We start from the raw sequence: 15,320 nt of genomic DNA, 5'->3' as shown, positions 1-15,320 counted from the left end.
CCTGCCAGTATAAGTACGGACTGTGTGACGTGCCTACTTGGATGCGGTCACTCATATAATCCTCCACCATTCTATCAATGTTGAGAGAATCATATGCAGTGACAGTAGACGACATGTCCGTAATCGTTGTCAGGTCCTTCAGTCCGGACCAGATGTCAGCATCAGCAGTCGCTCCAGACTGCCCTGCATCACCGCCAGCGGGTGGGCTCGGAATTCTGAGCCTTTTCCTCGCACCCCCAGTTGCGGGAGAATGTGAAGGAGGAGATGTTGACAGGTCGCGTTCCGCTTGACTTGACAATTTTGTCACCAGCAGGTCTTTCAACCCCAGCAGACCTGTGTCTGCCGGAAAGAGAGATCCAAGGTAGGCTTTAAATCTAGGATCGAGCACGGTGGCCAAAATGTAGTGCTCTGATTTCAACAGATTGACCACCCGTGAATCCTTGTTAAGCGAATTAAGGGCTGCATCCACAAGTCCCACATGCCTAGCGGAATCGCTCCGTGTTAGCTCCTTCTTCAATGCCTCCAGCTTCTTCTGCAAAAGCCTGATGAGGGGAATGACCTGACTCAGGCTGGCAGTGTCTGAACTGACTTCACGTGTGGCAAGTTCAAAGGGCATCAGAACCTTGCACAACGTTGAAATCATTCTCCACTGCACTTGAGACAGGTGCATTCCATCTCCTATATCGTGCTCAATTGTATAGGCTTGAATGGCCTTTTGCTGCTCCTCCAACCTCTGAAGCATATAGAGGGTTGAATTCCACCTCGTTACCACTTCTTGCTTCAGATGATGGCAGGGCAGGTTCAGTAGTTTTTGGTGGTGCTCCAGTCTTCTGTACGTGGTGCCTGTACGCCGAAAGTGTCCCGCAATTTTTCTGGCCACCGACAGCATCTCTTGCACGCCCCTGTCGTTTTTTAAAAAATTCTGCACCACCAAATTCAAGGTATGTGCAAAACATGGGACGTGCTGGAATTTGCCCATATTTAATGCACACACAATATTGCTGGCGTTGTCCGATGCCACAAATCCACAGGAGAGTCCAATTGGGGTAAGCCATTCCGCGATGATCTTCCTCAGTTGCCGTAAGAGGTTTTCAGCTGTGTGCGTATTCTGGAAAGCGGTGATACAAAGCGTAGCCTGCCTAGGAAAGAGTTGGCGTTTGCGAGATGCTGCTACTGGTGCCGCCGCTGCTGTTCTTGCGGCGGGAGTCCATACATCTACCCAGTGGGCTGTCACAGTCATATAGTCCTGACCCTGCCCTGCTCCACTTGTCCACATGTCCGTGGTTAAGTGGACATTGGGTACAACTGCATTTTTTAGGACACTGGTGAGTCTTTTTCTGACGTCCGTGTACATTCTCGGTATCGCCTGCCTAGAGAAGTGGAACCTAGATGGTATTTGGTAACGGGGGCACACTGCCTCAATAAATTGTCTAGTTCCCTGTGAACTAACGGCGGATACCGGACGCACGTCTAACACCAACATAGTTGTCAAGGACTCAGTTATCCGCTTTGCAGTAGGATGACTGCTGTGATATTTCATCTTCCTCGCAAAGGACTGTTGAACAGTCAATTGCTTACTGGAAGTAGTACAAGTGGGCTTACGACTTCCCCTCTGGGATGACCATCGACTCCCAGCGGCAACAACAGCAGCGCCAGCAGCAGTAGGCGTTACACGCAAGGATGCATCGGAGGAATCCCAGGCAGGAGAGGACTCGTCAGACTTGCCAGTGACATGGCCTGCAGGACTATTGGCATTCCTGGGGAAGGAGGAAATTGACACTGAGGGAGTTGGTGGGGTGGTTTGCGTGAGCTTGGTTACAAGAGGAAGGGATTTACTGGTCAGTGGACTGCTTCCGCTGTCACCCAAAGTTTTTGAACTTGTCACTGACTTATTATGAATGCGCTGCAGGTGACGTATAAGGGAGGATGTTCCGAGGTGGTTAACGTCCTTACCCCTACTTATTACAGCTTGACAAAGGGAACACACGGCTTGACACCTGTTGTCCGCATTTCTGGTGAAATACCTCCACACCGAAGAGCTGATTTTTTTGGTATTTTCACCTGGCATGTCAACGGCCATATTCCTCCCACGGACAACAGGTGTCTCCCCGGGTGCCTGACTTAAACAAACCACCTCACCATCAGAATCCTTCTGGTCAATTTCCTCCCCAGCGCCAGCAACACCCATATCCTCCTCATCCTGGTGTACTTCAACACTGACATCTTCAATCTGACTATCAGGAACTGGACTGCGGGTGCTCCTTCCAGCACTTGCAGGGGGCATGCAAATAGTGGAAGGCGCATGCTCTTCACGTCCAGTGTTGGGAAGGTCAGGCATCGCAAACGACACAATTGGACTCTCCTTGTGGATTTGGGATTTCAAAGAACGCACAGTTCTTTGCGGTGCTTTTGCCAGCTTGAGTCTTTTCAGTTTTCTAGCGAGAGGCTGAGTGCTTCCATCCTCATGTGAAGCTGAACCACTAGCCATGAACATAGGCCAGGGCCTCAGCCGTTCCTTGCCACTCCGTGTGGTAAATGGCATATTGGCAAGTTTACGCTTCTCCTCCGACAATTTTATTTTAGGTTTTGGAGTCCTTTTTTTTCTGATATTTGGTGTTTTGGATTTGACATGCTCTGTACTATGACATTGGGCATCGGCCTTGGCAGACGACGTTGCTGGCATTTCATCGTCTCGGCCATGACTAGTGGCAGCAGCTTCAGCACGAGGTGGAAGTGGATCTTGATCTTTCCCTAATTTTGGAACCTCAACTTTTTTGTTCTCCATATTTTATAGGCAGAACTAAAAGGCACCTCAGGTAAACAATGGAGATGGATGGATTGGATACTAGTATACAATTATGGACGGACTGCCACGGTTAGGTGGTATAAAAAAACCACGGTTAGGTGGTATATAATACAATTATGGATGGACGGACTGCCTGCCGACTGCCGACACAGAGGTAGCCACAGCCGTGAACTACCGCACTGTACACTGGTTGATAAAGAGATAGTAGTATACTCGTAACAACCAGTATGACACTATGACGGTATAAAGAATGAAAAAAAAACCACGGTTAGGTGGTATATATTATAATAATACAATTATGGATGGACGGACTGCCTGCCGAGTTCCGACACAGAGGTAGCCACAGCCGTGAACTACCGCACTGTACACTGGTTGATAAAGAGATAGTAGTATACTCGTAACAACTAGTATGACTGACTATGACGGTATAAAGAATGAAAAAAAAACCACGGTTAGGTGGTATATATTGTAATACAATTATGGATGGACGGACTGCCTGCCGACTGCCGACACAGAGGTAGCCACAGCCGTGAACTACCGCACTGTACACTGGTTGATAAAGAGATAGTAGTATACTCGTAACAACTAGTATGACTGACTATGACGGTATAAAGAATGAAAAAAAAACCACGGTTAGGTGGTATATATTATAATACAATTATGGATGGACGGACTGCCTGCCGACTGCCGACACAGAGGTAGCCACAGCCGTGAACTACCGCACTGTACACTGGTTGATAAAGAGATAGTAGTATACTCGTAACAACTAGTATGACACTATGACGGTATAAAGAATGAAAAAAAAACCACGGTTAGGTGGTATATATTATAATACAATTATGGATGGACGGACTGCCTGCCGAGTGCCGACACAGAGGTAGCCACAGCCGTGAACTACCGCACTGTACACTGGTTGATAAAGAGATAGTAGTATACTCGTAACAACTAGTATGACTGACTATGACGGTATAAAGAATGAAAAAAAAACCACGGTTAGGTGGTATATATTATAATACAATTATGGATGGACGGACTGCCTGCCGACTGCCGACACAGAGGTAGCCACAGCCGTGAACTACCGCACTGTACACTGGTTGATAAAGAGATAGTAGTATACTCGTAACAACTAGTATGACACTATGACGACGGTATAAAGAATGAAAAAAAAACCACGGTTAGGTGGTATATATTATAATTATAATACAATTATGGATGGACGGACTGCCTGCCGACTGCCGACACAGAGGTAGCCACAGCCGTGAACTACCGCACTGTACACTGGTTGATAAAGAGATAGTAGTATACTCGTAACAACTAGTATGACACTATGACGACGGTATAAAGAAAGAAAAAAAAATACCACAGTTAGGTGGTATATATTATAATAATAATACAATTATGGATGGACGGACTGCCTGCCGACTGCCGACACAGAGGTAGCCACAGCCGTGAACTACCGCACTGTACACTGGTTGATAAAGAGATAGTAGTATACTCGTAACAACTAGTATGACACTATGACGACGGTATAAAGAATGAAAAAAAAACCACGGTTAGGTGGTATATATTATAATAATAATACAATTATGGATGGACGGACTGCCTGCCGACTGCCGACACAGAGGTAGCCACAGCCGTGAACTACCGCACTGTACACTGGTTGATAAAGAGATAGTAGTATACTCGTAACAACTAGTATGACACTATGACGACGGTATAAAGAATGAAAAAAAAACCACGGTTAGGTGGTATATATTATAATAATAATACAATTATGGATGGACGGACTGCCTGCCGACTGCCAACACAGAGGTAGCCACAGCCGTGAACTACCGCATTGTACACTGGTTGATAAAGAGATAGTAGTATACTCGTAACAACTAGTATGACACTATGACGGTATAAAGAATGAAAAAAAAACCACGGTTAGGTGGTATATATTATAATAATAATACAATTATGGATGGACGGACTGCCTGCCGACTGCCGACACAGAGGTAGCCACAGCCGTGAACTACCGCACTGTACACTGGTTGATAAAGAGATAGTAGTATACTCGTAACAACTAGTATGACACTATGACGACGGTATAAAGAAAGAAAAAAAAATACCACGGTTAGGTGGTATATATTGTAATACAATTATGGATGGACGGACTGCCTGCCGAGTTCCGACTGCCGACACAGAGGTAGCCACAGCCGTGAACTACCGCACTGTACTGTGTCTGCTGCTAATATAGACTGGTTGATAAAGAGATAGTATACAATACATACAACAATATACTACTATACTGGTGGTCAGGCACTGGTCACCACTAGTCACACTGGCAGTGGCACTCCTGCAGCAAAAGTGTGCACTGTTTAATTTTAAATTAATATAATATTATGTACTCCTGGGGGCTCCTGCTATAACAACCTGCAGTGCTCCCCAGTCTCCCCCACAATTATTATAAGCTTTGCCTTTTATACATTGATGTGCAGCACACTGGGCTGAGCTGAGTGCACACAGACTGAGTCACACTGTGTGACTGGCTGCTGCTGTGTATCGTTTTTTTTCAGGCAGAGAACGGATATAGCAGAGAACGGATATATTATATTAAAATAAATAAAAGTTAACTAACAACAACTGCACTGGTCACTGTGGTAAACTCTGTCTGACTCTGCACAATCTCTCTCTCTCTTCTAATCTAATTTCTAATGGAGAGGACGCCAGCCACGTCCTCTCCCTATCAATCTCAATGCACGTGTGAAAATGGCGGCGACGCGCGGCTCCTTATATAGAATCCGAGTCTCGCGAGAATCCGACAGCGTCATGATGACGTTCGGGCGCGCTCGGGTTAACCGAGCAAGGCGGGAGGATCCGAGTCTGCTCGGACCCGTGAAAAAAACATGAAGTTCGTGCGGGTTCGGTTTCAGAGAAACCGAACCCGCTCATCTCTACAGTATACTCATACTTGCCTACCTGACCCTCTCCATGAGGGAGAAAATGCTCTGTTCCTGGACTTTCCTGGTAATGTATGATTGCCATCACCTGTGGTAAAACACCTTTCTTATCAATTAACTAGCTCACCACAGGTGATGGCAATCATATGTAATACCCTGAAGCTATTGCACCATGGAGATCCCCTTGTGATTTTTTGTTGTTGTTTACATTGTGGAACTACAAGTCCCAGAGTAGATTGTGGGCTGAACTTTATGTGACCCTGTCAGCTTGGGACAGGGATTTTGCCGCCAATTCTCTGGTCCTGTCACTTCTTACCCAGCAACATAAAAAGTCTGGGAAACATGTCCCCAGCTGATTGGGTCCCCTGGGTTGTAGGGCAGAGTGACCAGGAGGTAGTCTGTTGCTGGGGCCCCGGGAGCCAGTCATCATAGAGGAGAGGGGAGGTGGAGGAGCACCAGTACCCTTAAAAGAAGCCTCACAGCACAGGAGAGAGAGCCCCTGGAGGAATGGGAATATGTACCTGGGGAAGTGGAGCCATGTAGTGTCCAGAGCCTGAAGACTGGAGTATGCAGCGCTGGGAGGATCGCTGCCAGAGGAGCCCTGGAGGAATGGGAAGATTACCTGGGGAAGGTGTCGCCATGTAGCCCCAGGAGCCGCCTGCCAGTGTGTGAGGACCGTCTGCGCAGAGAAGAATCCGAGGGGAGAACCAGCGACCGGAGCACCAGTGCCAGAAGAATACCGGAGACCCTGCCTGAGGAGAAGAGCTGGCCGCGTCAGTGCCAGCGGGGATGGAGTGCGGAGAAGAGCCGCCGCTGCTGAGAGACTGGAGCGCTGGGCCGGAGGAACCGCAGCCCGTCCAGCAGAGCAGTGATGACATCCGTCCCCTGGATTCCAAGGAGCGGCAGATGAGAAGCGCGCAGGCACCGCGAAGGACGACCCCGGGAAGAAGACCCCAGCGAGGACCCCTGGCGGCTGGAGTACGGCGAGGACCCGAGAAGACCCCAGCGTAGAGATGACGGCGCGGACCGGAGCCTGCTGCACGGAGAAAAGCGACCTGCGGCTGGAGACCAGTGAGAGGACGGCGCGGACCCGCGGCTGGAGACCAGCGAGAGGACGGCGGGGACCGGAGCAGAAGAGGACATCGCCGGCAGAAGGAATGAAGAAGCGGAGCATCGGAGGTGGCAGAAGCGCCGCAGCAGGTGGTGAGACCCTGATCGCCCTTCCGCTGCCATACTCTGCCCCTGTTGTGCCCTCCGCTGCAAAAACTCTGCTAATAGGGGACATAGTATTTAAAAAAGGGTGTAGACACCCCCAAGATCCCCTGTGTCCGATATTTAACCCCTTCCGCTGCATAAACTCTGCAATTGGGAACATCTTATGTAATAAAAGGGGTGTGCTCCCCTCATGATAGTACCCCCGCAAAGTTTAGATAATTAGGGGTTGCGCTCCCCTCATTTGTATGTGTCCGGCTTAACCCCCTCTGCTGCAAAGACTCTGTAATCTGGGGGCAATATATTGTATTCCAGGGGAAGAGGCTCCCCACTAGTGCTGTGCCCCGCATATTTGTTTTGTAATGTTAATGCATTTGTCCGCTATTAAGGAATGCTGGTACTGATAGTTCTTTTTATGCAAGTTCCGCCCAGCAGTGTGAAAGCTAATGTTAATGCATTTATCTGCTATTAAGGAATGCTGGTACTGATAGTTCTTTTTATGCAAGCTCCGCCCAGCAGTGTGAAAGCTAATGTTAATGCATTTATCTGCTATTAAGGAATGCTGGTACTGATAGTTCTTTTTATGCAAGCTCCGCCCAGCAGTGTGAAAGCTAATGTTAATGCATTTATCTGCTATTAAGGAATGCTGGTACTGATAGTTCTTTTATTGCAAGTTCCGCCAAGCAGTGTGAAAGCTAATGTTAATGCATTTATCTGCTATTAAGGAATGCTGGTACTGATAGTTCTTTTTATGCAAGCTCCGCCCAGCAGTGTGAAAGCTAATGTTAATGCATTTGTCTGCTATTAAGGAATGCTGGTACTGATAGTTCTTTTTATGCAAGCTCCGCCCAGCAGTGTGAAAGCTAATGTTAATGCATTTATCTGCTATTAAGGAATGCTGGTACTGATAGTTCTTTTTTATGCAAGCTCCGCCCAGCAGTGTGAAAGCTAATGTTAATGCATTTATCTGCTATTAAGGAATGCTGGTACTGATAGTTCTTTTTATGCAAGCTCCGCCCAGCAGTATGAAAGCTAATGTTAATGCATTTATCTGCTATTAAGGAATGCTGGTACTGATAGTTCTTTTTATGCAAGCTCCGCCCAGCAGTGTGAAAGCTAATGTTAATGCATTTGTCTGCTATTAAGGAATGCTGGTACTGATAGTTCTTTTTATGCAAGCTCCGCCCAGCAGTGTGAAAGCTAATGTTAATGCATTTATCTGCTATTAAGGAATGCTGGTACTGATAGTTATTTTTATGCAAGCTCCGCCCAGCAGTGTGAAAGCTAATGTTAATGCATTTATCTGCTATTAAGGAATGCTGGTACTGATAGTTATTTTTATGCAAGCTCCGCCCAGCAGTATGAAAGCTAATGTTAATGCATTTATCTGCTATTAAGGAATGCTGGTACTGATAGTTCTTTTTTTTTATGCAAGCTCCGCCCAGCAGTGTGAAAGCTAATGTTAATGCATTTATCTGCTATTAAGGAATGCTGGTACTAATAGTTCTTTTATTGCAAGCTCCGCCCAGCAGTGTGAAAGCTAATGTTAATGCATTTATCTGCTATTAAGGAATGCTGGTACTGATAGTTCTTTTTATGCAAGCTCCGCCCAGCAGTGTGAAAGCTAATGTTAATGCATTTGTCTGCTATTAAGGAATGCTGGTACTGATAGTTCTTTTTTATGCAAGCTCCGCCCAGCAGTGTGAAAGCTAATGTTAATGCATTTATCTGCTATTAAGGAATGCTGGTACTGATAGTTCTTTTATTGCAAGTTCCGCCCAGCAGTGTGAAAGCTAATGTTAATGCATTTATCTGCTATTAAGGAATGCTGGTACTGATAGTTCTTTTTATGCAAGCTCCGCCCAGCAGTGTGAAAGCTAATGTTAATGCATTTATCTGCTATTAAGGAATGCTGGTACTGATAGTTCTTTTTTTATGCAAGCTCCGCCCAGCAGTGTGAAAGCTAATGTTAATGCATTTATCCGCTACTAAGGAACGCTGGTTACCTGAGACTGTCGTTTAATAGCCATAACCAGCCTGCTTTAATCGTGCACAAGTTCCTGCTTACCTGCTACCTGTATTGCTGACGCTGGTTACCTGAGACTGTCGTTTAATAGCCATAACCAGCCTGCTTTAATCGTGCACAAGTTCCTGCTTACCTGCTACTTGTATTGCTAACGCTGGTTACCTGAGATTGTCGTTTAATAGCCATAACCAGCCTGCTTTAATCGTGCACAAGTTCCTGCTTACCTGCTACTTGTATTGCTGACGCTGGTTACCTGAGACTGTCGTTTAATAGCCATAACCAGCCTGCTATAATCGTGCACAAGTTCCTGCTTACCTGCTACCTGTATTGCTGACGCTGGTTACCTGAGACTGTTGTTTAGTAGCCATAACCAGCCTGCTTTAATTGTGCACAAGTTACCTGCTGACCTGCTACTTGTATTGCTAACGCTGGTTACCTGAGACTGTCGTTTAATAGCCATAACCAGCCGGCTTTAATCGTGCACAAGTTCCTGCTTACCTGCTACCTGTATTGCTGACGCTGGTTACCTGAGACTGTTGTTTAGTAGCCATAACCAGCCTGCTTTAATTGTGCACAAGTTCCTGCTTACCTGCTACCTGTATTGCTAACGCTGGTTACCTGAGACTGTCGTTTAATAGCCATAACCAGCCTGCTTTAATCGTGCACAAGTTCCTGCTTACCTGCTACTTGTATTGCTAACGCTGGTTACCTGAGACTGTCGTTTAATAGCCATAACCAGCCTGCTTTAATCGTGCACAAGTTCCTGCTTACCTGCTACCTGTATTGCTGACGCTGGTTACCTGAGACTGTTGTTTAGTAGCCATAACCAGCCTGCTTTAATTGTGCACAAGTTACCTGCTTACCTGCTACTTGTATTGCTAACGCTGGTTACCTGAGACTGTCGTTTAATAGCCATAACCAGCCTGCTTTAATCGTGCACAAGTTCCTGCTTACCTGCTACCTGTATTGCTGACGCTGGTTACCTGAGACTGTTGTTTAGTAGCCATAACCAGCCTGCTTTAATTGTGCACAAGTTACCTGCTGACCTGCTACTTGTATTGCTAACGCTGGTTACCTGAGACTGTCGTTTAATAGCCATAACCAGCCTGCTTTAATCGTGCACAAGTTCCTGCTTACCTGCTACCTGTATTGCTGACGCTGGTTACCTGAGACTGTTGTTTAGTAGCCATAACCAGCCTGCTTTAATTGTGCACAAGTTACCTGCTTACCTGCTACTTGTATTGCTAACGCTGGTTACCTGAGACTGTCGTTTAATAGCCATAACCAGCCTGCTTTAATCGTGCACAAGTTCCTGCTTACCTGCTACCTGTATTGCTGACGCTGGTTACCTGAGACTATTATTTAGAAGCCATAACCAGCCTGCTTCAATTGTGCACCAGTTACTTGCTTACCTGCTACCTGTATTGCTAACGCTGGTTACTTGAGACTGTTATTTAGAAGCCATAACCAGCCTGCTTCAATTGTGCGCCAGTTTCCTGTTTACCTGCCACTTGTAAATTTTGTTAGGATAATAAAATGGAGTTGGATACTATATTATGTTTGTGTTGTCATTGTGTCTGAGAGGTAAAGCAGGTCTGCCGCTCTGATCACCCGAACCTGACTCACACTAGCACCCCACAATTTAGTTCAAGTTTTCGGCACCGTAAATGTCATGTGTTTGTTTGTGGGTGGACATTACATAAATTTTTGGCGTCACGAACAGGATCAGAGAATCGCAGGCGGGCCTGTGCTCCAGACACAATGACTTGTTTGCCAACAGAGCTGTACCCAGTTCAAGGCTTATGTTAACCGATGTATAGTGTTAAGGTGTATACGTGAGGACACGTATAATTTTAGGGGGGAAGAATGTAATACCCTGAAGCTATTGCACCATGGAGATCCCCTTGTGATTTTTTGTTGTTGTTTACATTGTGGAACTACAAGTCCCAGAGTAGATTGTGGGCTGAACTTTATGTGACCCTGTCAGCTTGGGACAGGGATTTTGCCGCCAATTCTCTGGTCCTGTCACTTCTTACCCAGCAACATAAAAAGTCTGGGAAACATGTCCCCAGCTGATTGGGTCCCCTGGGTTGTAGGGCAGAGTGACCAGGAGGTAGTCTGTTGCTGGGGCCCCGGGAGCCAGTCATCATAGAGGAGAGGGGAGGTGGAGGAGCACCAGTACCCTTAAAAGAAGCCTCACAGCACAGGAGAGAGAGCCCCTGGAGGAATGGGAATATGTACCTGGGGAAGTGGAGCCATGTAGTGTCCAGAGCCTGAAGACTGGAGTATGCAGCGCTGGGAGGATCGCTGCCAGAGGAGCCCTGGAGGAATGGGAAGATTACCTGGGGAAGGTGTCGCCATGTAGCCCCAGGAGCCGCCTGCCAGTGTGTGAGGACCGTCTGCGCAGAGAAGAATCCGAGGGGAGAACCAGCGACCGGAGCACCAGTGCCAGAAGAATGCCGGAGACCCTGCCTGAGGAGAAGAGCTGGCCGCGTCAGTGCCAGCGGGGATGGAGTGCGGAGAAGAGCCGCCGCTGCTGAGAGACTGGAGCGCTGGGCCGGAGGAACCGCAGCCCGTCCAGCAGAGCAGTGATGACATCCGTCCCCTGGATTCCAAGGAGCGGCAGATGAGAAGCGCGCAGGCACCGCGAAGGACGACCCCGGGAAGAAGACCCCAGCGAGGACCCCTGGCGGCTGGAGTACGGCGAGGACCCGAGAAGACCCCAGCGTAGAGATGACGGCGCGGACCGGAGCCTGCTGCACGGAGAAAAGCGACCTGCGGCTGGAGACCAGTGAGAGGACGGCGCGGACCCGCGGCTGGAGACCAGCGAGAGGACGGCGGGGACCGGAGCAGAAGAGGACATCGCCGGCAGAAGGAATGAAGAAGCGGAGCATCGGAGGTGGCAGAAGCGCCGCAGCAGGTGGTGAGACCCTGATCGCCCTTCCGCTGCCATACTCTGCCCCTGTTGTGCCCTCCGCTGCAAAAACTCTGCTAATAGGGGACATAGTATTTAAAAAAGGGTGTAGACACCCCCAAGATCCCCTGTGTCCGATATTTAACCCCTTCCGCTGCATAAACTCTGCAATTGGGAACATCTTATGTAATAAAAGGGGTGTGCTCCCCTCATGATAGTACCCCCGCAAAGTTTAGATAATTAGGGGTTGCGCTCCCCTCATTTGTATGTGTCCGGCTTAACCCCCTCTGCTGCAAAGACTCTGTAATCTGGGGGCAATATATTGTATTCCAGGGGAAGAGGCTCCCCACTAGTGCTGTGCCCCGCATATTTGTTTTGTAATGTTAATGCATTTGTCCGCTATTAAGGAATGCTGGTACTGATAGTTCTTTTTATGCAAGTTCCGCCCAGCAGTGTGAAAGCTAATGTTAATGCATTTATCTGCTATTAAGGAATGCTGGTACTGATAGTTCTTTTTATGCAAGCTCCGCCCAGCAGTGTGAAAGCTAATGTTAATGCATTTATCTGCTATTAAGGAATGCTGGTACTGATAGTTCTTTTTATGCAAGCTCCGCCCAGCAGTGTGAAAGCTAATGTTAATGCATTTATCTGCTATTAAGGAATGCTGGTACTGATAGTTCTTTTATTGCAAGTTCCGCCAAGCAGTGTGAAAGCTAATGTTAATGCATTTATCTGCTATTAAGGAATGCTGGTACTGATAGTTCTTTTTATGCAAGCTCCGCCCAGCAGTGTGAAAGCTAATGTTAATGCATTTGTCTGCTATTAAGGAATGCTGGTACTGATAGTTCTTTTTATGCAAGCTCCGCCCAGCAGTGTGAAAGCTAATGTTAATGCATTTATCTGCTATTAAGGAATGCTGGTACTGATAGTTCTTTTTTATGCAAGCTCCGCCCAGCAGTGTGAAAGCTAATGTTAATGCATTTATCTGCTATTAAGGAATGCTGGTACTGATAGTTCTTTTTATGCAAGCTCCGCCCAGCAGTATGAAAACTAATGTTAATGCATTTATCTGCTATTAAGGAATGCTGGTACTGATAGTTCTTTTTATGCAAGCTCCGCCCAGCAGTGTGAAAGCTAATGTTAATGCATTTGTCTGCTATTAAGGAATGCTGGTACTGATAGTTCTTTTTATGCAAGCTCCGCCCAGCAGTGTGAAAGCTAATGTTAATGCATTTATCTGCTATTAAGGAATGCTGGTACTGATAGTTATTTTTGTGCAAGCTCCGCCCAGCAGTGTGAAAGCTAATGTTAATGCATTTATCTGCTATTAAGGAATGCTGGTACTGATAGTTCTTTTTATGCAAGCTCCGCCCAGCAGTATGAAAGCTAATGTTAATGCATTTATCTGCTATTAAGGAATGCTGGTACTGATAGTTCTTTTTTTTTATGCAAGCTCCGCCCAGCAGTGTGAAAGCTAATGTTAATGCATTTATCTGCTATTAAGGAATGCTGGTACTAATAGTTCTTTTATTGCAAGCTCCGCCCAGCAGTGTGAAAGCTAATGTTAATGCATTTATCTGCTATTAAGGAATGCTGGTACTGATAGTTCTTTTTATGCAAGCTCCGCCCAGCAGTGTGAAAGCTAATGTTAATGCATTTGTCTGCTATTAAGGAATGCTGGTACTGATAGTTCTTTTTTATGCAAGCTCCGCCCAGCAGTGTGAAAGCTAATGTTAATGCATTTATCTGCTATTAAGGAATGCTGGTACTGATAGTTCTTTTATTGCAAGTTCCGCCCAGCAGTGTGAAAGCTAATGTTAATGCATTTATCTGCTATTAAGGAATGCTGGTACTGATAGTTCTTTTTATGCAAGCTCCGCCCAGCAGTGTGAAAGCTAATGTTAATGCATTTATCCGCTACTAAGGAACGCTGGTTACCTGAGACTGTTGTTTACAAGCCATAACCAGCCTGCTTTAATTGTGCACAAGTTACCTGCTTACCTGCTACTTGTATTGATAACGCTGGTTACCTGAGACTGTCGTTTAATAGCCATAACCAGCCTGCTTTAATCGTGCACAAGTTCCTGCTTACCTGCTACCTGTATTGCTGACGCTGGTTACCTGAGACTGTCGTTTAATAGCCATAACCAGCCTGCTTTAATCGTGCACAAGTTCCTGCTTACCTGCTACTTGTATTGCTAACGCTGGTTACCTGAGATTGTCGTTTAATAGCCATAACCAGCCTGCTTTAATCGTGCACAAGTTCCTGCTTACCTGCTACTTGTATTGCTGACGCTGGTTACCTGAGACTGTCGTTTAATAGCCATAACCAGCCTGCTTTAATCGTGCACAAGTTCCTGCTTACCTGCTACCTGTATTGCTGACGCTGGTTACCTGAGACTGTTGTTTAGTAGCCATAACCAGCCTGCTTTAATTGTGCACAAGTTACCTGCTGACCTGCTACTTGTATTGCTAACGCTGGTTACCTGAGACTGTCGTTTAATAGCCATAACCAGCCGGCTTTAATCGTGCACAAGTTCCTGCTTACCTGCTACCTGTATTGCTGACGCTGGTTACCTGAGACTGTTGTTTAGTAGCCATAACCAGCCTGCTTTAATTGTGCACAAGTTCCTGCTTACCTGCTACCTGTATTGCTAACGCTGGTTACCTGAGACTGTCGTTTAATAGCCATAACCAGCCTGCTTTAATCGTGCACAAGTTCCTGCTTACCTGCTACTTGTATTGCTAACGCTGGTTACCTGAGACTGTCGTTTAATAGCCATAACCAGCCTGCTTTAATCGTGCACAAGTTCCTGCTTACCTGCTACCTGTATTGCTGACGCTGGTTACCTGAGACTGTTGTTTAGTAGCCATAACCAGCCTGCTTTAATTGTGCACAAGTTACCTGCTTACCTGCTACTTGTATTGCTAACGCTGGTTACCTGAGACTGTCGTTTAATAGCCATAACCAGCCTGCTTTAATCGTGCACAAGTTCCTGCTTACCTGCTACCTGTATTGCTGACGCTGGTTACCTGAGACTGTTGTTTAGTAGCCATAACCAGCCTGCTTTAATTGTGCACAAGTTACCTGCTGACCTGCTACTTGTATTGCTAACGCTGGTTACCTGAGACTGTCGTTTAATAGCCATAACCAGCCTGCTTTAATCGTGCACAAGTTCCTGCTTACCTGCTACCTGTATTGCTGACGCTGGTTACCTGAGACTGTTGTTTAGTAGCCATAACCAGCCTGCTTTAATTGTGCACAAGTTACCTGCTTACCTGCTACTTGTATTGCTAACGCTGGTTACCTGAGACTGTCGTTTAATAGCCATAACCAGCCTGCTTTAATCGTGCACAAGTTCCTGCTTACCTGCTACCTGTATTGCTGACGCTGGTTACCTGAGACTATTATTTAGAAGC

Source organism: Pseudophryne corroboree, chromosome 10 (assembly GCF_028390025.1).
Source record: "Pseudophryne corroboree isolate aPseCor3 chromosome 10, aPseCor3.hap2, whole genome shotgun sequence".
Classification (NCBI taxonomy): domain Eukaryota; kingdom Metazoa; phylum Chordata; class Amphibia; order Anura; family Myobatrachidae; genus Pseudophryne; species Pseudophryne corroboree.
The sequence above is the reverse complement of the archived record's forward strand: the minus strand, read 5'-3'. Positions refer to the sequence as shown.